Source organism: Anabrus simplex, chromosome 1 (assembly GCF_040414725.1).
Source record: "Anabrus simplex isolate iqAnaSimp1 chromosome 1, ASM4041472v1, whole genome shotgun sequence".
Classification (NCBI taxonomy): Eukaryota; Metazoa; Arthropoda; class Insecta; order Orthoptera; family Tettigoniidae; genus Anabrus; species Anabrus simplex.
The window spans coordinates 737,820,481-737,843,534 of record NC_090265.1 but is presented as its reverse complement, the minus strand read 5'-3'; the positions used below and the strand labels follow the sequence as shown (position 1 = coordinate 737,843,534).

General features: G+C 37.5%; 1 protein-coding gene across 5 annotated transcripts in view; it reads left to right on the top strand.

Annotated features, from left to right (window-relative positions):
• Nucleotides 1-23,054, top strand: part of MED23 (mediator complex subunit 23) — a 507,528-nt gene that overhangs the window by 225,869 nt on the left and 258,605 nt on the right. The gene's annotated exons all lie outside the window — the stretch shown is intronic.

Genomic DNA, 23,054 nt, shown 5'->3' with positions numbered 1-23,054 from the left:
GGAGAAAGTCTCTTGCTTCCGTGTGCATTGCAACACAGTACAATGACCCCAACCTTTGTACGATTTCCCAATTGGCACTTCTCTCCTTTAAAACCATAAGTCCACCATTTGGGCTCAGCATTAAAAGAAACAATGCAGTTTCATCGGCATTGTCAATATCGTTTGGTGCATACGAATTGATTATATGAGCCACGTTTTTTCGCCAACTGTCGGCATCGCCAGTGTTCGCTGATCCTGCTTCTCCGCACACTACCTGCTACGTGATATTGTGGCATTCCTTAAAACACTGAATACAAAAGAATTACTATTTCACTCGAAGCTAGCAAATATCAAGCACTCTGTTGACACCAAAGTGAGTGAAAGTGCAGAAAGCTACCCTGCACATACCTGAAGACGCATTCTCTCATGATATGGATAAATTTTTAATTTAAGTTACTCTGTAAGATACTACCGTATTTAAAAAAAAAAAATGTAAAGGCAGTTTTGAATTAAAAGTCTGGATTTCGGTAATGGGGCCGACATTGTTCTTCGAATTACGAATTATCTGTATTTCGAATTAAACAATTGAAATAACATGCAAAACCGTACCTCATGTTTCCGGGAACGAGAGCTTCTACGAATTAGACGGGATTTTGGTTTAAAATTGACTTTCTACTGTATTTGAGTCATTTGGTGTTCCAAATTTAAATGTAAATAAGTGTAAAACTATTTATTGAAATGATAAATCTTCATTATTGTCAGCAAATTTGCATCAGTTACATTGGAATTTAAGGGCCGATTGCAGAAACGATGACTAGCCTTAGACGACGTCTACCTAAACAATGTCTAAATCGAGCACGATCTTTCATTGCATAAACAATGTTCAGCCAATGTTTAACCAAACATCATTTAAAGTTTCAATATTGGTTTGAAAATGGAGATAGAAGTATCTTTCTTGAAACTCTTTGCTTGTCGCAGCGAATGAAAGTCGTCGGTGCGCGTGCTGAACGCCAGTCAGCTGTTTGTCTTCGTACACATTACTCAAATATGGCTAAGCATGAGCATGACTTGCCCACAGATAAAAGTATCGCTTTCGGTGGAAATTAAATCTTGTAATATTATCGACACTAAAGCAAACGCTACCGTACGGGGAAGTGTAGCTTTGATTATAGCGTTGTTACAGTGAGTGTAATCTACTCATAACTACGGTAGCTTCGACGAAGTGAAGATGAAGCAATAGTAATGTGTAACCGAGTGTATTGTACGGGTCATATAGATGTAGCTTGCAGTTTGGAGATCATAGGTTCGAAACGCATCATCGGCAACTCTGAAGATTGTTTTCTGTCCTATTTTTACACCAGGCAAATACTAGGGCTGTTATTATGGCCACAGTTCTTCTTCTCCAGTCCTCCTCTTTAAACAATAATCACCACCATCACCACCACTTGGCTTTTCCTATCTGATAGTTGCCGAAAACTTATACGTTTATATATATATATATAAATCACATACAACCTCCTTTTTAGTTTTCACTATTATGTGCGTTTACTTGGCAGTAAATATAAGTGAATCCATCCCAGCTGATATATGTTACAGCCCTCTGATGATCGGGACACATAATTCTGATATGTATATAGTCAAAGTAACCTATAATTCCATGGAAATTACCGCATGTATATAATAAAATATATCGATTGCCAAGAATTGTATTCAAGTTGACAATTACCAGACTGTCCCTTTGTCAGTCTCAAGAAACATGTCTCATGTTTGTGAGGAAACAAACACCACACGCAGTTACATCGAGCTACAGGTCCGTGCTGGTTCGAGATCAGTATTAACCTGTCCAATTCCACCTGACATTGAAACAATTTTCAAGATCTCAGCCATAAACATAAGGCCTCAGCTACATATTATTAATATTTTTGAACAATATTAGGAATGCTGAGTTCAAGCTTAAATTATATCAACAACTACAGTAGAGTCTCGATTATCCGACCTAAACGGGACCTGGAGTACGTCGGATCACCGAAAATGTCGGATAATACGGAATAACTTTGAAAATGAACTGAAACAAACAGGAAGGCTATACTCTAGTACAAAACAATGACGTATTTTACGGTACTCTGTTTATTGAATTATCAACTCAATTGTACAGTACACGCAGTATTGAACGAAAACATTCCAGATGTCTTACGAAAATAAACTTTTCTCCACAGATATTAAACTGCCTAATGCCGTACCGTTTTTTCCACCGATCAAGCCACCCAGCACTGGCAGGAAAATTAGGGTCCCCTTCATTAAACTCCTTCTGGAAATACACAGCCTTTTCCTGCAGAATGGGGCCAGATATTGGCAAGTCCTTCTCCCGGTGTTGAGATAACCAAAGAAACAGTGCTTCACTTACTTTTTCGTACTCACATTTTTCATTTTTTCTCTGCTCTGGTAGAGCACCCCTTTTAAATTTCTTCCCTCTGTTTTTTCCCAGTCTCTCACTGTAACACATCCAACATCCATAATCTGAAGCCACATTTTGAAGAATTTCCCCTTTGTCCAGTCTCTTTAATGCACTCAACTTGTCTTCCATAGAGACAATCACTTTCTTCCATTTACTCGCTATACTCACAGAGGATATGAAAACTACAACATCCGCACCCAACCAATACTGCAATGAACAATGACTGAAGACTCGCTGCACCTGTCCTTGAGAAAAAGACTGTCCTACCGCCAGCGGTCAGGCCAGTGCTTGTCCCATGGTCGCACCCTCCACAGCGGGTGTGCCTGAATTTAGTCTCCACCAAAAGTTCAAATTAAGTCTACCAGTGTCGGATAACACGGAATGTCGGATAAGCGAAGGTCGGATGAGCGAGACTCTACTGTAGATATTTTTACAATAGTCACACAAAGACTGTGATATTTTTAAAGAAGGAAGAAAAACTTGTATACGATATTAATATTACAATTATATATTGTGAGGGACTGTTTTACATAAATACGTATAACTCACACCTAACCAAAGAACAATGTTCTAGAAATTATGTATTCAACACGTCAGATGTTATTGAAGGACTGATGATAAATTTTATAAGGAAATCCTTGTACTTTTCTAGGCCAATTACAGACATTTTAAACTATTAACAGGTTTTTTGACATACAAGATAATATTGTGTTTTAAGACGTATTTAACTTTCCAAAGATTAATTGGTCTTTGCAACTTAGTCACACATATTTTAATGTGTATACATAAATGTAAGACTCGCTAATCAGAATAGTATGCTCTGTATATATTTTATATTGTACTAATAGCTTTTTATATATTCATCCAATATACCTTGCAATTATTTTCTCAATGGCTGATGATGGCACGCGATATGCCAAAACTGGTACAATAATGTACACCATAATGTTTATAATAAATATGTGATGTCTTAATTGAATCACTATGTCAGTGTACTTGTTACTAGTGAACTATGTAGTGCGAGTGGAATGTATTTTTTTTAATACTTTATTTGTAAAATACGATATGATGTTTTATTTTTAATGACCTAACCTGTACTGTATAATATTGTAACATAGGCATTTGTAAATAGTAGAATTCTGTTATATAGTTCCTGGAAAGATCCAGAAAGTTACATAACTTTTGTGTTACTTTGTTGGAATGTGTTCTAGAAAGTGTGTTCTGTCTATTCTGGAAAAATACGATTTTCGCGATCGTGCGTATTCTAGAATGTTAGTCAAAGTTCGGGATTGAAAGTAGGGTTGTGATTGGTGAGTCTAGGTGGCGATGGGGGGACTCATGCATGCTGATTGGCTGCTTCAAGGCCAGAGTTCCCTATATATACATAGAGAGCGAGGCAGTGTTGGTCAGATTCATAATTCAAAGACTCTGTCAGTCTTGGTCTGTGAGCAGCCTATCTGATTGACGTCGCCTCATTTCTGGGATGGCAACACCTTTGGATAAGCACTCTTGATTTCCGTTCCTGCTAAAATTTCCGTAATGTTCCGGTTTACTTTGTCATACAGGAGTCTGCCCTAACCTAACCTAGATTCACCAGATTAATTACTTATGACGCCTTAGCCTTTCCGCTGGGCTTACCTGTTTGTTTCTGAGGGATCCCCTTTTCTTGTTGCACTAAATATGTAGATTTGCAGTTTAATATAATTTCCCTTGGGGTTCGCCTCTGGTAGTCCAGTGTTCACTAGACGTACACTAGAGTTTAGGAAGTTTCTTTCATTTCACTGTATATTGCATTTTACACTGGGTTTGTAACTAGATGTATAGTTGGTTTAAAATTTGGTAACTTGTACGTAGACATTATCAAAGAATCTCTAAGTTATGTATATCACAGAACTTATAGTTGTAAGTCGGAATGTTGATCGAATGTATTTGTCAAATTCTTTGGTAAATAATATTTTTCAAATCTAAGCGTCACGGGGATTTATTTCAGAATCCGCAATCTAAGCCATGTCCATGCCTTTGGTAGGTTCCTAGCCCTTTCCACCTTCCCGGTTTGTTGTCCACTAGTTGGCCCTACTGATATTTACGTATATGTTGTTGGTGGAGATCCGCGTAATGTCAGCTAGTGTTTTTCCGAGTGTGTAGTGTTTCCTGATTTTTGGTGTAGTCGGTCTTACCTTCCCCCTTTACTGTACTTGTGCCTTGTTTTGTGTAACCCCTGTAGTATAGGTTACAGTATTGAATAGGTGGAAACCTTTTATCTTCAATAAGCATTGTAAATCTCGATTCAATATGGACCATAATGAAATTCTTAATATTAAATGATTCTGTATCACGTGCCACGACATTATTATTATCCACCGTAACTTAACGAGATACCACGGGGTTCAGATCTTATAATTTTTTCCGATACTTTCAATTCGTTGCATGTTGTTCATATAGTTTAGCGAGTTATTTGGGTTTCTGTCACACTTGGACGTGTAGTAATCGGACATACGATTTCATTGATTTTTATTTCCACCATAAGCTTCCAATGTCTTCACCGACTCCAATCCAACATTCATTGGAAGGTTATATTCCCCCCTTACTCAAAAATGAAATTTCGTATGACAGTAGAAATTTTATACTTATGCATAGACTACTCCTAACCCTTTCTTTCAATGTAATAGACTTTTACCATGTCTCGTATAATTGAAAATAACTCGCGATTAATCATCAGCACATGTCTTACAATTATATGCACAGTTATCTTGAAATACAATCTGCTATCCTGCCTTCCGATCTTATGTAGTTTTTAACATTACTCACTCTAGTTTGTCCGTTGACATGTAATCATCCCATACATCATCATCTCCTTCTTCATTCATTATGAGATTGATGTCCTCCTCATTGACAATAGGAATATTATACTGTTTCAGATTAGAAGCATTGAAATTAGAAACGTTACTGGAGTCTAAGCTCTGTATCTTGTATGCATTATTATCTAGTACTTCAATAATTTTGAATGGCCTGATGTAAAGATGAGCGAACTTAGAATAAAATCTCGCTATAGGACATGATATAGCCGGTTTCCTCACGAGAACATAAGTTCCAACCTCCAACGGTTTCCGGAAACTCTTGTGGCTTAGCTTCTTGAGTCGTCTTTCGGCCTGCTTTCTCTTGCACGCTTGGGCTTGTTTTATGTTTTCCTCAACATCAGGTCTCTTCTCAAATGGTCTACCGATGATGTCATTCCATGGACGCTTCGGACGTTCATTCATGTGAATAATGTTGCCAATGGATTAATGCCACGTGAAATTCATACAATCAGCTATCGTTGGTAAACATGAAGTCCACGTCCATTGACGTTCATGACAGAAAATTTTGCTATTTCTTTCATGACTCTCTCAGCCGCATTAGACTCTGGATGTCTTATAGAGCTAAATCTGTGTTGGATATTAATTTTTTTTAAGGCTTCTGAAAACTCAGCTGATGTAAATTGTGTCCCATGGTCTGTTATTATACACTTCGGCTTACCCATTTTTGGTATTATTACTCTCTCCAAACTCCTAATAACTGACTTGGAATTGGCCTTCCTAATGGGCTGAAGTGACACGAATTTTGACATCACGTCAGGGACAACCAACACGAAACTGTTTCCGCGTGTACCTACGGGTAAACCTCCATACAAGTCCATTGCGTACACCTCTTTAGGGCAATATGGTATCACAGGTATTGGTGGTTGATACAATAAAATAGAATTGTATTTCACCCTTTGACACATGTCACAAGTCTTAACTATCCTGCTTATAGTTCTCGGAATCCGGTCCATGTAAATGTTTCTCCTATTGTAGCCACTAATTTGTCCAATACACCATGACCAATCATTCTGTGAATATACCAGATAAGTCTGCATCTTAATTTACGTGGTACTACCACTCTTAATTTCTTCCTATCTTTGTCTATATATTTGTACAGGGAGTCATTTGCAAGTACATAATCGTCCATTTGATTTCCAGGATCATCATTAACTGATCTCCTCCGACAGTGCTCAGTAATCTCTCTTAAGGACGAATCTTCGAACTGTAATTCCGGCATTTGTTTTAAATTTTCCAGGCATTCCTCATCTTCTTGAGTAATTTTGATTGCATTGACTTCCTGAATATCTTCCATTGGATTTCGACTGAAGCTATCTGCTAGGACGTTACTTTTACCTGGGCTAAACTTGATTTTCAAGTTGAACTGTTATGTATAGAGTGCCCATCGTGATACCCTCTCCCTAGATAACGTGGTCTTTAGCACGAATGTTAACGCCTTATGATCAGTCCTAATGACCACTGATACCCGTATACTATCTTTCTCCACTGTTGTAAGACGTAGATAATCACTAACATTTCGAGTTCAGTAGTGGTGTATTTAAGCTCATGATTCCTCAATTTTTGGCGTCAGGTCAGAATATATTCTGCTATCGTATGCGACAGTAGACGGTACTACCTGCGACTGTCTGGCCGAGGGTCTGGCGGCCGATACCAAACCAGGCAAACTAAGGGAAAACCAGTAGCTGCGAGCAGAGGAGTTTTCCCTTAGAAGATTGGATAAGATGAGACCTTTGCGTGGGAAATAATACATAAATTCATCAGCTGCTGCCTTGTAGTGAGGCAGGGGACTGCCAAACGCTAAGGGAGACCACCCTGAAAGAAAATCCTCTAGTACGTTAGGCCTAGCAAGTCACCTGAATGTTGACAATACTTCAAGTACTCTTGGAACTAATGACGACGTCATATCCGATGTTCATTCAAGATGCACGAGAAGACCCGATCATAGAAACAAGCTTCGGATTGGAATCTTAAACGTTATGACTCTAACAGGAAAATGCAACGAAATCACGGATTTAATGAACCGTAGACATATTCACATCCTAGGGCTAAGTGAAACCAAATGGAAAGGTTGCAACACAAGAATGTTAGAGGACGGATATAAATTATACTGGAGTGGTAATCCTGCAGTGGCGAGGAATGGAGTTGGTTTTATACTCCATAAAGACATTGATAGTGTAACAGATGTCTCCTTCATCAATGAGAGATTAATCAAAGCTAAAATAGAGAAACTCAAACTGTAATCCACGTTTATGCTCCCCAGCAGGGTTGTAGCGATGACCAAAAAGCAAGCTTCCTAGAAAAAACTAGAGGACATCATTGATGAAGAGAACATAATGATAATTGGGGATTTTAATGCCCAGGTAGGAACTGATAGGTCAGGTTATGAAGGCATTATTGGTCCATATGGATTTGGTAATAGAAATGAGGAGGGTGAACTTCTGCTTGATCTATGTACACGAAACCAACTTCTGGTGAAGAACTCGTGGTTTCAGAAACGGGATAGCCACAAGATAACGAGATACAGTTGGGACGGTCAGTATAGATCAGTGATAGACCTTATCATCACAGATAGGTCAAGTGGAGAAAAGATGCATGATGTAAAAGTGATACCTAGTGAGAGCCTTGATAGTGACCATAGACTCCTCATTGCAGACCTAAAAGTCACCAAACCTATCATTAAAGTAGACAAGAAGAAAAAACCACGAATTAAAGACTGGAAATTGAAAGATGTGGAAGTCAAACAGCAGTTTCAAGAGGAAATCAGAGCTAAAATACCAATAACAGACACAAAGAAAGGTAATGAAGAATGGAATGATTTTAAGGAAAGTCTGGTTGGTAGTGCTGATAAAATATGTGGAAGAACAAGCAGAAGAGTGAGAGAGAAAAGAACATCTTGGTGGAATGATAAAGTGAAAGAAGCCATAATGAAAAGGAATAAAGCCAAAAAACTTCTTGATGTGGCTAAGTCTGACAGAAGAATCAACAGTGACCAAATAGACAACAATAAATTGGAAGAGATAGCAAAGGAATATAGATACAGAAAGCTGGAAGTCAAGAGAATTGTACGGGAAGAAAAAGAGAAAAGTTGGAAAGAATTTACAACTAAACTGGAAGAAGACAGTAAAGGGAATATGAAAATGATATATGGAATAGTTAGAAGTAAAAGATCAGATAAAGAAGCAATTACAGCCCTGAAGACAGCAATATGAAAGATATCACGGATACAATGGGGCAGTATTTTGACAAGCTCCTAAATGGCCCTAAAGAGATCTCTGTTGAGGATGTAGGACAGAAAACAATAGAGGAAGATATCCCAATTTCATGGACAGAAGTAGAGCAAGCTCTCCACAGGATGAGAAGTGGTAAGTCAGCAGGAGCTGATAAAATTACAGCTGACATGATTAAAGCTGCTGGTCCACCAGGAATACAGTGGCTGTATAGAGTTCTCAGAACAATAAGGAAGGATAATGAAATACCTGAAGATTGGACAAAAGGGGTGATAGTTCCTATCTTTAAGAAAGGGAGTAGAAGGAAAAGTGAAAATTACAGAGGCATTACCCTCCTATCACACGGCCTTAAAATTATGGAGAAGATCATTGAAGCCAGAGTAAGGGATATACTAGAGCCTATCTTAGAAGAGGAACAACATGGTTTTAGGACTGGAAGAAGCACAACAGATCTGATATTTGCTTTGAGGATGTTGGCAGAGAAACACTGGGAAAGAGGAAAAGACCTAATTATTGTGTTTATGGACCTTGAAAAGGCGTATGATAATGTTCCTAGATCAACTATTTGGAAAAGTCTTAGAAAACTTGGGGTACCGGAGTACCTTATTAGGAAGATCCAAATGCTATATAGTAATTGTAAAAGCTGTGTCAGAATTGGAGATGGTCACTCTGAATGGTTCAATACAACCAAAGGAGTACAACAGGGAAGTGCCTTGTCACCACTTCTATTCATAGCAGTTATGGATACCATTTTAAAGGAACTAAAAGGAAAAGGTAATAAAGATCTTCAGGCTCTGGTGTTTGCAGACGATGTGACAATATGGGATGAAACAGAGGAGGGAGTGCAAAATAATCTGAATGCATGGTGTAAGAAGTTTGATGATTATGGATTGAAATTGAACCCATCAAAAACAGTAGCATTAAAAATCAGCAGACATTATACAGAATGCAACATAAAAATACAGGACCACCAAGTTTAAGGAGTACACCAATTCAGTTATTTAGGAAGCGTAATCGCTAGTAATAACAGAGCTGAGATAGAAATAACAAACAGAGTAACCAAAGGCTCTAACTTTTACAGCATCGTTAGACACCTACTATGGGATCAGAAAGTCCCACAAAGAACAAAAATGACCCTGTACAAGTCATATTTCATTCCTATCCTTACATATTCTCTGGAAACCTGCACACTAACATCAAAGAATTTTAGTAGGATTCAAGCCTGTGAAATGAAATTTCTTAGAACTGCCCTCCAAAAGACCCGACTTGATCATGTGAAAAATGATGAGATCCGATCTAACCTAGGTCTAAATGAATCGATGGAGGAAAGACTTAGGTCATCTAGACTTAAATGGTTTGGGCATGTTAAACGAATGAATAGCACAAGGTTACCATGTGCTTATTTGGAAAAGAGAATAACAGGTAGAAGACCAGCTGGAAGACCAAGAAGAAGAAGAAGAAGAAGAAGATGGATGGACCAACTGAGGGAAGACGTGGAGAGAAGAGGATGGAATTGGGAATCTGTCTTGGACAACGAAATGTTTTTGAATAGGCAACACCCTACCCGGCTCACTGGAAGGGCAAACCGATGATGATGATGATGATGATGATGATGATGATGATTCCTCAATTTCCTGCTCACAAAAGCCAAATAAATTCTATTGTTCTCTCCATGTCCATTCTCTTGGTACAAGACAGCTCCGACTCCAACTGATGATGAGTCAGATTGGATAATGAATTCACGATCAAAGTCTGGATATCCAAGTTTGATGTTATTGGCTAGCAAATTTTTAGCATTGATAAAAGCTTGGTCATGACTTTCATTCCATCGCCACTGATTATTAGTCTTTAATAAGTCTTGCAGGGGAGCTAGTACTTCTGTGTATCTCGGACAATGGCTAGCAAAGAATTGCATCATTCCTAGGAATTGTCGTACATGTTTAATCCTTCTGGGCTTCGGAAAATTACATATAGCCTGGATCTTAACAGGGTTAGGTCTTATGCCAATTCCGTCAATCACATGTCCGACGAATAAGATGTCGGATTGGCAGATTCCGTCAATCACATGTCCGACGAATAAGATGTCGGATTGGCAGAATTTTGACTTGGATCGGTTGATTTTGAATCCAGCCTCATCTAAATTACTTAACAGCTGCTCCAACTTAACCACATGTTCTGCGAAAGTAGCCTTTGCTAGTACGATATCGTCAACATAGATCCACAAACCTGCTACGCAGGCGTAGAAGGGGGAGAGGTGATACTCCCAGGTGGCAGATAGGGGGGTCCTAACCGGCTTGCCGGCGGACTTGAGGGAATTAAAATACCTCTCGCGGACCAAACACACACCCCCTGCGGGTGGGGGAGACTGACGAATAGTACACCCATGGTGTCCCCTGCCTGTCGTGAGAGGGAACTAAAAGGGGCGACTGAGGAATGGTTGTGTTGGAACCATGAAACTGCTTTTGATTAGTGCCATCACGCGCAGAACACCATCGGTCGCTTTTACTTGCGAGTAGTACCACTCTGTTAGGTACTCCATAGTTTTGTGATTTGTAGCACTCGAGTGGGGTTCAGTGTGGGTTTCCAGTGCCCGTGAGTCGTGTCCGTGTGTGCAGCACCACGGGTCTGGGCGTTGCCTGTGTGTTGTACCCGTGTGAGCAACACCACGCATCCGGGCGTAGCCTGTGAGTTGTACCACTGTGCGAGCGACACCATAGGTCTGCGTTGCCAGTGATTAGTACCCACTCTGTAGGAACACCACGGGAATACCGGCGCCCGTGATTAGTACACCTAGGTGAGGAACCTCATCGGTTTGCGTTGGCTATGAGTGGCGCCATTGTATGAGAAACACCATAGGTCTGCGTTACCTTTACAACATACAATACTTGTGAGTAGTACCTTAATGTTTGGAACACCGTGAGTTTACGCTACCTTTGATTAGTACCGCAGCTTGAGAACTATCGTGGTTCTCCTTCACAACCGATAAGTGCCAATAGCATCATTGTGCTTTATAAGTGGTCCCTTGGTCACTAGTACTATTATTTACAATCTTTTTTGAATCTCATCCACTGTTTTTTTTTTTGTTGTGTTCATGTCCATCCATTCATTTCTCATGACATTTTTAATTTTTTTTTTTAAATTTTGGTCAGTGAATGCTTTTCATTTTTTGTTGTTATCTCATTTCGTACCATTAGGGACCGATGACCTCAATGTTAGTTCCTTCTAAACAACAAGCATCATCATCATCATCATCTCAACATAGATAGTTATGAATTCCTTGACTTCGGGTCTCAAATTTCTGTCTAGAGCTTGTATAAGTGCAGCGCATGAATTGGAAATTACGAACGGAAGTCTTTCGAAAATATATGTTTGGTTATCAAACATGAAACCGGTAAATAATTTAGATTTACTTTCCAAAACTATGTGAAAATATGAGGAAGTCAGATCTAGTATCATGAAAATCTTCATGATCCTAAATCTCCTGTTATCTCTTTTATTATCGGTGCTTTATCATACTCCGGAATTAGTTTAGTGTTTAGCTGCCTCACATCCAGACATACGCGAATAGAACTGTTACTTTTCTTTACCACCACTAACGGGCTAATGTACGGAGAATGTGCCTTGGAGATTATGCCATTATCGATCATTTCCTGTATCACTTTTCTGGCATCAGGCATAAATTTGTCCGGTATCGGTTATGGTTTAATTTTAAATGGCCTCCAATCCTTCACCAATAATCGGTATTCGAAATTCTTCACCGCTCCGGGCTGGTTCTTAAAAGCATTACTGTGTTTCTTCAGCAGATCCTCAATCATCTCTTGTTGTTCAGGACTTCCTCCTATACCTTTGTCAATTGTACAACCACACACGGCATCTTCCATATAATATCTTTCCATTATTCTTTCGGTGATGTATGCAGCTTCATCTATCGAAATATTCATCGTTTTCTACAGCTCACTCGTTTCTTTATTTTCTATCTTAATTGTGACATCTTGTTTTCCTTCGCCATCATGTCTGACTCTAATTTCCTCCTTGTTTAAATCAGTTATTATATTATTCTCTCTGATGAAGTCAGATCCAATAATCAAATTGTACTGGATTCTATCCATCACTACAAATGGATGTTCCATTACAATTCCTCCGATTTCAACTGGTAAGTACGCCTGTATCTTACATTTTGTAACTTTATCTGGAATTATGCCTTTGATTTTCATGTTAGCTACTGGAATTATGGATAGATGTGTCTTATCTTGCAATTCCGAGAATAATAGTTTGGAAATAATACTAATGCCCGCACCAGTATCTAATAATGATAATGCTCGAGTACCAAATATCGTAACCGAGTGACAGGTAGTCCTCTTTTTAATCTCATTCCATCAGGTTGACCATCTTCATATAGCAATTCGCCAGGTTCAAATTCCCAAGATTCAGTCCCTGCTATAATCCATTCGTGTTGCTTGTAATCTAAACTTAATCTATTAAATTCATTATCTAATGTTGATTCCAAAACGAAGTTTTTGTTTTTCACCCCGCTGTTGCCTTGATTATTATTATTATTAAATGGTGTAGCTCCAGGATTCAGTACTTCATCTGCGCCTTCCTTTCTTTGTTCCTGTTGATACAGTAGGCTGTTGTACCTACACAATCGGCGTTCATGTTCTGATTCTGTATTGCTCTCTCCCACTGTTTTCCTTCTTGTTGTTTCCTCATTTTGTCAAGATATCTTTGTCTTTCTTTACTCGTCTCTTCATGTTGTCGAGTATCTGACCGTCTTATATTTTCTCGGTATCCATTCTTATGATACGGCCGCTTATCTCGGTATCGATTCCACCTTGTACCTCTATGATACCTGGGATGCTTTCGATCTTCATTACGAAATGGTACCCACTTTTGGTGTGTTCTATTATCCTTTCCATTCCTATCCTTTTCTCCTTGATAATCTTTATTCGTCATCGGCCCTTCTTCTTGAATATATTCATTTTATCTGTCATTTCTTTCTCCTCCTTCATTTCCTGCCGGTGTCACCATGTTTACTGTCGGATTGACATGTCTTATAACTCGACTACTGACCTGTGTTGTCATACCATCAATCTGCCTAAGTACTGACTCTGCCTGCACTGCAGATTGAACGTTCGCTGCAGTGAGCAATCGTTGTATGTCCCGGGGAAATTGTTTAAGTATTGCACGGACCATTTTCATCTCTGTGGGTGGTGAATCAAGCTCTTTTAATCTATGGAATTGCATTGTAAAATAGTCAGCGAATCTGCTCGGTCCTGCCAGAGAATATTTCTTTGAATATAACTCAAGCCTGATTCCCTGTTGAATGTCATCTCCCCAAAATTTATCTAAGAAAGCCTGTTTGAAGCCAGCGTAGTCCTCAAAAACATATCGGAAAGCCTTGTACCAAGTAAGCGGTGCTCCCTCTAAACGTCTCTCAGCTGTCTTCAACTGACGTTCTGGAGATATCTTCGCCTCTTGAAAATATTCCTCTATCTCACTAAGAAATCTGCGAGGAGTCATGCTAGATCCTATATTTTCCATTAAATTTCTTAGGCCTGTCTTCATGTGTTCATATTATATTGATGATTTGGGTTCCATTTCCCGTGTGAATTGTTCCATTATCATTAACATCGATGCTAAACTGTGGCATCTCTAATTGACTCTTTATTTCAGTCTTCCTTCCATCCTCAGCCAACGTATGGCGATCAATCAAAGATGATAACAAAGTTTTGCTAGTTTCATTCTCAATTCTGAGGTTTTGGATATCTTTGAATACCTTTTAAGTCATCCTTTAGCCCTTTTATCTGCTGACTCATTAACACTTTATTTTCATCCGACTCTTCTGCTACCAGATTAAATCTATCATTAATATGTTATCTGGCCTGTGTTATCTCTTTCTGTATGTTTTCATTGGTACTATTCACCTCATCTGTTACTTTCTTGAATTTTTCTTGCCAACTCTCATTGGATTCTCTCATCTTACCTTGCATTACGTCAACCTCTTCTTTGAGCTCTTTAAGGTCTTGATCGACTTGAACTTGTAATTCTTGAATGCTCAATTTAAAATTGGCCTTTAATTCCTCAAATTTTGCTTGAAAACTTTTATTTTCGTTCATCGCTGCATTTACTTCCTCCTTTAGGTTTTGTACATCCCCTTGTACTTCAGATATCCTTGATCCAAGCGACAAAACTTCTTCTTGCATCACTTTCATATTCTGTTGTAACATCTCTGTGATCTTGCTAAAGTTTCCCTGCATTCTTTCTTGTGACTCATGAATCTCATTTCTCGTTGTCTCTTGCATCCTTTCTTGTACTTCATGGATCTCTGTCTTCTTGTTCTCTTGTGATTCTCAGATTTCTGTCCTGGTACTTTCTTGTGATTCAAGAATTTAATTTCCGTGGCTTCTTGTGCTTCACGAATTTCTGTTCTTGCATTTTCTTGCGATTTGTGAATTCTTTTTTCTGTATTCTCTTGCGACTCACATACTTCCTGAATTCTCTTTTCCGTGTTTTCCTGCGACTCCTGCATTTTATTCATCTTTCCTGCCAGTTCCTCTAGCAACAACTTGACTTGCGCGAGTGATGCCATTCTAATTTTCCTAAGTCATTACTTATTAACGTTGTGATTCATTCTCAATCTCTAAGCAATCCTTCACGTATTCTCTATCAATGTTCGTACACGATGCTCCCTACTCTTGCCTATCGTACTTTACAATACAAATCAGTACTTTAAATATATAGGTTTCTCCAGATCCGACTTAAACTGAGATGGATAACCAACGATAAGTGCCAAGAACCAAGACTTTTACATCATTTCCAAATTAAAAATTTAACTATTCCAATTAACAAGAGACCAAGTTTACGGAATATCCTTCCATTGTTTCATATAAACTAAATTAAATCCTAATATTATTTAACGGACGTATCCTTCAAATATTATTAATAAATCTAAATACTCCATACTTCCTTCATAAGCAATCATGTCAGTGTCTCGACGTTAGATGTCATAAATTCAGTGCCTACTCTCACTATCGATATCATCTCAAGTTCTTCTTCACGTAGTCGTCCCATGAGCAATATCTGTTCTATCTTCTTTTCAACTTGGGATCCACCGATGGACATCAAATAACAGTTATTTCTTCAACTCGAGTACCACCATTGGGTAACAGATAAATTTACTGTTTGTTCAAATCAAGCCCCACCGTTGGGTGACAAAATAAATTAAATCTCTTACTGTGACCTTTCACGCATCTCTAAGTTCAGGGTTCTTGATGTTACTTTACGCCTCGGCCGGTGTCACGTGGAGATACAAGAGGTTCCACTCATGGGATGTGAAAGTTCATTGAGTTGGGTCATAGAATCATATGGTTGGATTTAAATTGATTCGACTGATGTGAGAAGAAGATCGCTAATTAATACCTTAATCTAGGCTATCATCTTGATGTACCTTACACTATCAAATGAGAAACACCAAAAATATAACTCTTCACGGAAGGATTTTCCGTTTAATGACTAAAAAGAATGTTTAAAATATCAACTACAATGCTAAGAAAATAAAAAGCAACACAAATGGATGTTGGAAATGATTGAAAGTTACATTAATTAAAAGGAAATATTCTTCTGACCCTTGTTAATATTTCGTTCACAACATCAATGATAACTTCAAATTAATTGGAAGAATCAAAGTAAAGTCAATATCACAATGCTGAAGGCTTAAAATTTAAAATAAGTCCATCATTCACCGCATTCATCTTCAAACTGATGGTTAAAAATCATTGATTCTTATTGGCTTGGCACACCTATTCACTGACTCAAATGTCTCAACATCCCGTTGTTATGTTTAAATCATTGCTTATTTTGTCAAAAATCTATCTAGCAACTTGAACGCATCATTATAGTTTAGGTCAAGAAAATGATCAAATAATGTAAGACAACATCATAATTCTTCAAATAATAACACTGAACAAATAGGAAATGAAATTGATTTCTTCTGAGCTCCATCGGCATCTGCACCTAAATAATGGACATTTGAAAACATAATCATCATCAACTACAGTGGTTCAAAAACTGCGATGATTGCAGCTCTGGTGTCCTCCGTGAAATCGACCTGTAAGAACTACATCAGCTCTAAGTGGCAACTCAAGAGTTTATAAGAAGAAATTCAGCTAGCAAGAAAAATTAATCTACTCACCATATATAAATGAAGATCACACATTCCATTTTGTGACATGGTTCTCAACTATATAATATCATTAATTTGTAAAGATCTTATGTCATTCCAATATTGTGCGCAGTCACCTACCTTGTATTTAATTAATTTTAGATGATCATACCATCAGTGTCCTCGAAATGCCTCGAAATATCATTGCAGCTATCGCCTTATGCCTAAGTGATTACCATTCATCAGTAAAATCAAATCCGTATGCACGACTAATTCAATATCCACTACAATAAATCTCATCAGGACCTGTACATCGCATCATTCTATAAACTGCATAATCCCAATGACACATTCACGACGATCCATGTAACAACAATCATTTACATATTTTGACGACCCTATCACAATAAACCCTTCATCATATTACTCACAAGTCATGCTCACGAATTCTCATTTCATTAAAGAAAATTATACTTAGGCACTTCACATTACGAAGACTGTACATCTTAACATCATTAATAAACACCATATCATCGCAACAACATCGCAATTTCATTCGCGAACACTAGGTTTAACATAAGAATATGATCGTAGATAATTCTGAATCACGCACCTTTTATTACCGACTCCTCCTAACATATATTCGAAACCATGAATTAAACTGAAATTTCTTCATAATGACACTATATTAACACGGGTATAATCCATGCCTAAGTCTGTCTGCAAAACGTTTGCCTGTAACCGCTTAGATTCACATGACATAGCGTACGATGTATCATAATTCAGGATCATTCACGTTATAACTTACAATATTCCTATCCATAGTAAGGCAATGATTGATGAATAAAACGGTTGCCTTCAAGTTGTGAAATTTAGCATGTCACAGTTTTGACATTTAAAACAACACACTACTCTACTTAAAAGCAGCTACATAGCGGGATAATGAAACATTGACTTAGAGTACTTATCATTCGTTGGCTTCATGATGAAGACACCTCTCATCTTCCAGTATTGAGACTTTAACCATTGGTGTCCATCCCAGCTCTCCTCTGGTCTTTTGAGACCATTGTATAATTTTAGCGCAAAATGCTGGGATTCATAATCATTTCATAATCATCTCCAGTATTCCTTGGTCTCATTATACCTGGAATTTGTAATAAACTGTTAGAGTAGAGTTACATGCATTAACATAATTTACAGTATTTGTGTACAACACTTGCCTTATTATTCAAGAGAACTAGGTGCGCAACTTTTTTTTTTTTTTTTTTTTTTTTTTTTTTACAAAAGTTGTTCTCATAACAATTAGCAATTGACAATTTTGTCTTACAGTCTAGCTTCTCATCTAATATCTTTCCGATACGTGTGCAACACTTCTGATACCCTCTAAAATTCCAACAGAACTATAAACTTCTCTTATTTTGAAAACAAAATCTAATACCAGGTTACAATAATAACGGACGGTTTGCTTTTAAAAGACTTCTCCATATTTCCTAGCTTTCCATCTGACTTTGACAAACACCTGACTTCTTAATCTGGAGTGCTCTTACATAATCGTTTACTGTTAATAAACTTAACCATGATAGGTTAATATTGTGTTTGGTCCGTATTGACTGGTCTGAATGTATAATATAACTATTTATAATAGTTTATTTAAATCCGCCTTGATCAATACACTCATTAAATGAAAGAAACATTATTAATTAAACCATACATGTTTCGGGAAATCTCAACCATTCCCTTTATCAGTGGTTAGATCAAAGAATAGCACAATATGACACAATCTTCTGTTTTACAATTTGAAGGAGTAATGTGTCCCAATACATCATATCAAAGAGTAAAGAGAACTTAAGAGTGCTTAATAGTATCTGTTTGAGCAGCTTTTCTGAAAATTTGAAAATCAAAATGACCAGAATTTCTAGTAACTGTCCATAAAATGCACATGTCTATCCAAAGTATTTAGATACTGTAATATACCATCAGGTTTAACCTTTCGTTCATCGATAATAACAAATATATCATCGACGTATCTCAACCATGTAATCAATCCATCTATTTTATCCACTATTTTATTATATTCCATGTAATTCATGAATATGTTAGCTAAAATACCTGAAGCCGGCGAACCCATTGCTAGGCCTTTAGACTGTGTGTAAATTTTGTTGTCAAAAACAAAATAGTTATTTTCCAAAGTAAATTCTAGTAATGTTAAAAATTCTTCAATTTCCACCGTGCTTAATTTGCTGTGTTGCATTAAATTCTTTCTTACTATTTTTATAGTATCTACAATAGGAATGTTGGAGTACATATCTTTGATATCCAAACTATGTATCGTGTAGTAGTCTGTTAGCTCAATGTTTTTAATTCTGTTACAAAAGTATTCATTCAATAATCTGTTATATAATATTTCGGTTATCAATTGACAATTTCATCACCAATCTCTATTATCAAATCGCATCGGACTAGATAGGCAAGGTATGGCCATCATGTACAGATTGAACTTAGCCCATTTAGTTCAACTCATTCCATGGCCTCCGATATATTTCTATCATTGATATTCTCGCCATGTATTTACATTGATTAAACTTTTACTTGAGGAAACTGCGATATTTACTTGATCCTGTATCATGTGCCACGACATTATTATTTTTATTATCCACCGTAACTTAACGGGGTTCAGATCTTATCATTTTTGCCGATACCTTCAATCCGTTGCCTGTTGTTCATATAGTTGAGCGTTGAGCGAGTTATTTGGGTTTCTGTCACACTTGCACGTGTAGTAATCGGACATACGATTTCATTGATTTTTATTTTTACCATAAGCTTCCAATGTCTTCACCGTCTCCAATCCAACATTCATTGGAAGGTTATAGTATATACTTCAATTATATAAAATTGTATTATATATTTTTACACCTAGAAGTATTTTCAGGCTTGATCATTGAACTATTCACCATGTTTCATCAGCATTTAGAAGCACAGTGCTGGACATTATATATGTTGTGCTGCTCTTCAAGAACTTGCCATCTTACTTCATTTGAGTGACTTATCTTCGACTTCTATATAATTTTAGGACTTCAAATTTATTAAATTTTATTATAACTTCACACCTAGCAGTATTTGCAGGCTTGTTCACTGAACTATTCTCCAATTCTCATAAACATTTTGAAACACAGTGCCAGATGTTACGTATGTTATGCTGCTCTGCAAGAACTTGCACCTTGCTTCATTTAAATGACTGATCTTCGACTTCTGGATTTTAGGATCTTACACCACGCAGTGCTAATCCCTATAGTGTTACAGTGCTTCTTGATCTGCTTTTAGTGAATGACTTATCCTTTACTTATTGTTTTCCTTTGCATTGTTTTATATTTTTATTTAATTAGCTGATGATGACCCAGAATAGTGGTCGAAACCGGTACCGCTTTTAATCAAATAAGAATGTAACATTACATTTCTTATTTTCCTTGTATTGAATAGGATGAACCACATTATTTCTTGTTTTCATTTTAATTGTAACATATCAGGCGCAAAGAGAATAAGACTGGCTTTGGACTGATGCTCCCTGCAGCTGTAGGCTGACACGCAACCGCGCTCCGGCGCTGTGAAATTAAGTTCCTTACCAAATCTTTACCCCAGGCCAGTTGTCGCTGGCCTGTCGTGTGTGCAACGTGGCCGGGGATAGTAATTTAAATTTCTTATGGTGGGAGTTACGAACATACCGTATTACCTGAATAATCCCCGCTGTCGAATAATGCCCGCACCCTCATTTTAAAAACGCTCATTTTGAAGAAAATGAAATGAACTAAAATTCTTTTCATCAGAAGAGTAACTTAGGCATAAACAAATATTTCATATCACTCCACGAGGTCCATGTGGTCTTTACGCAAATATCACTGCTATGAAATATATTTTCCATGAAAATGAACAAGTAGGTCTACTTACGTGACAGGTATTTCATTAATCTGAACTTGCAATAGGCTCGATTCCCTGTAGATGGGAAGATTCATTGTCTCTTGCATCACTAGAATCCTCTCCTAAATTACTTACAAGTTTGTCACATTCCACGTCTAACGCCCGTAGGTGGCTGGAATATCGAATTGAAAGATAAAATCACAGCGACGAGTAATATGATCAAGATTATGCAATTAATAAACGTCCTAGATGGATAAAAGAACGTGCGACATATTTCCAGGACTACGACGACTCTGATTTTCAGACACATTTTAGGATATCTAAAGCTTCCAAACATAACATGGAACTCCCAACACATAGGTAGGCCTAAAATGAATTCTCGATTATAGCTAATATCTTATACGGTACACGACTGGGTGACTTTCAATGAAGAATGAAAGAATACTGACTTATTTTTTGAGTGACGTACAATGTGTAGGCTATAATTGGTTTTCCTTATTCCCTTTGTTAATGCTTTCTGCCACCAAGTTCAATAACGATTCACTCTCTTGGAAAGTCATATTAGGCTTCTTTCTCCGTTTCTGCTCAATAGCGGACATAATTTATGCAAATTATTTGCAAACCTCGAATGGAATCAAAAACTTGTTTAAATTCGATAGTGGCGGCAGCACGTTGTCATTTGTTTTCTGTATGTCAGTATGAAAAAATGCAGTTCAAACTGAGATTGAAATGAAAACTTAGTTCTGGTAAACCGAGATAATAAATTCAGTGGTGAATACGGAAGTGAACGTTATCCGACATAATGACACATCCGAGTTTTGAAAGTCTAAGATAACAGCAAAAGTTACCGACGTTGGTGAATACGGGCCTAAAATACTTCTCACACCTGGTCTCTTTTTATTGGACAGTAACACGACCGATGGTGGATAATTCTTTTCGTGCAATGTAAACACTTGAAATAGACACACCGCCAAAATCTGATGTTAGTTTTGTGATACAGTAAAACCTCGTTAATTCGAAGTCTTTGTAATACAGAAATCGGACTTCCAGTTATGTGATTTCGAATTTACAGGCATCTTGTAATTCAGAAATGCCAACCCTCGCCAGTTTCTGCAGATTCTGCTTTCCCGCGTACTGCCTGCTACGTGATATTGTGGCTTTCCTTAAAACGCTGAATACAAAAGAATTACGATTTCACTCTTATTTTCAACTGTGAAACACACTATAGACACACCGAAGTGAGTGAAAGTGCGGAAAGCTACCCCTGCACGTTCCAGAAGACGCATTCAATCGTGACGTGGAGAAATTTTGAATTTAAATTACTCTGTAAAATACGTAACTAATTTTTGAAAAATGTAAAGTCAGTTTCGAATTAAAAGTCTGAATTGATTTCTGTTTAAATATGACATATGGGGACAGTTTTCTTCCATCTACGTTTGCACAAAGCATAACTGTACACTCAGCATCGAGAACTAGGTGAGTGAGGAGTGTGTTGGCAACCTTGACGCAAATAAAACCCGCACCCCAATTTCGTGCCTCAAATTTTCTCAAATGCGGGGATTATTCGCGTGAATACGGTACTAAAGATTGATGTAAATGTGCTATCCAGGTTTCTTTAGCTTGTATTTAATAGTACACATCCTGGGACTTCGGAATAATGGCTTAATAACCAGGGAAAGCACTAGAGAGGGACGTCTTAACTTGTTTCGACTGTAATGTGTAACGTTTATTAAATGAAAACCAGTTTTGATTCTCTTGGAATCATCATCAGTTCAAAAGAAATAAACAGTTCAGAAAGGTATCTGGATTAACACACATTTAACAAAAATTTTCCTTAAAATACACTTAAAATGGTTGACATGAGTTGTATGTCATAAAAACATGTTGAATTTTAAAGAACTTCCTTAGAGTCTAAGTCACAAATAATTGGAATGCGTATATGCAATATTGCGCAAAGTTTAAAAATATTATGTAAAAATAATCAAATAAAATAGAAAAACTTGTATCAAAATTGACAATCTTATAAAAGTGCCTATGTTAAGGTAATTGGAGGTTGTGGAATTGGCAACTTTTATGTTAAATGTGTGTAATCCACATACCTTTTTGATTTAGTTACAGTACTTGTTTTGAACTGATGATGATTCCAAGAGAATCTAAACTGGTCTTCATTTAATAAATGTTACACGTTATATAAAGTGTATCCCTCGACTGATTCCTATTCTGTGAGTCAGAAGATCTCGTGCTCTATTCTCTAAATGACTTAACTTCTAAACTGACAGTTGACGTGTTGCCACTGGACAGTTAGGTCTTACGGGGACAGTGGGATAGGAGATGTCTAGGAGCGGGAAGGAAGTGACCGTGGCTTTAATTAAGGTACAGCTCCAACAAAAATGGGAAACCACAGGAAACCATCCTTAGGGCTTTCTATGATTGATACACCTGTTTGTTCCTCTTCCCTTACA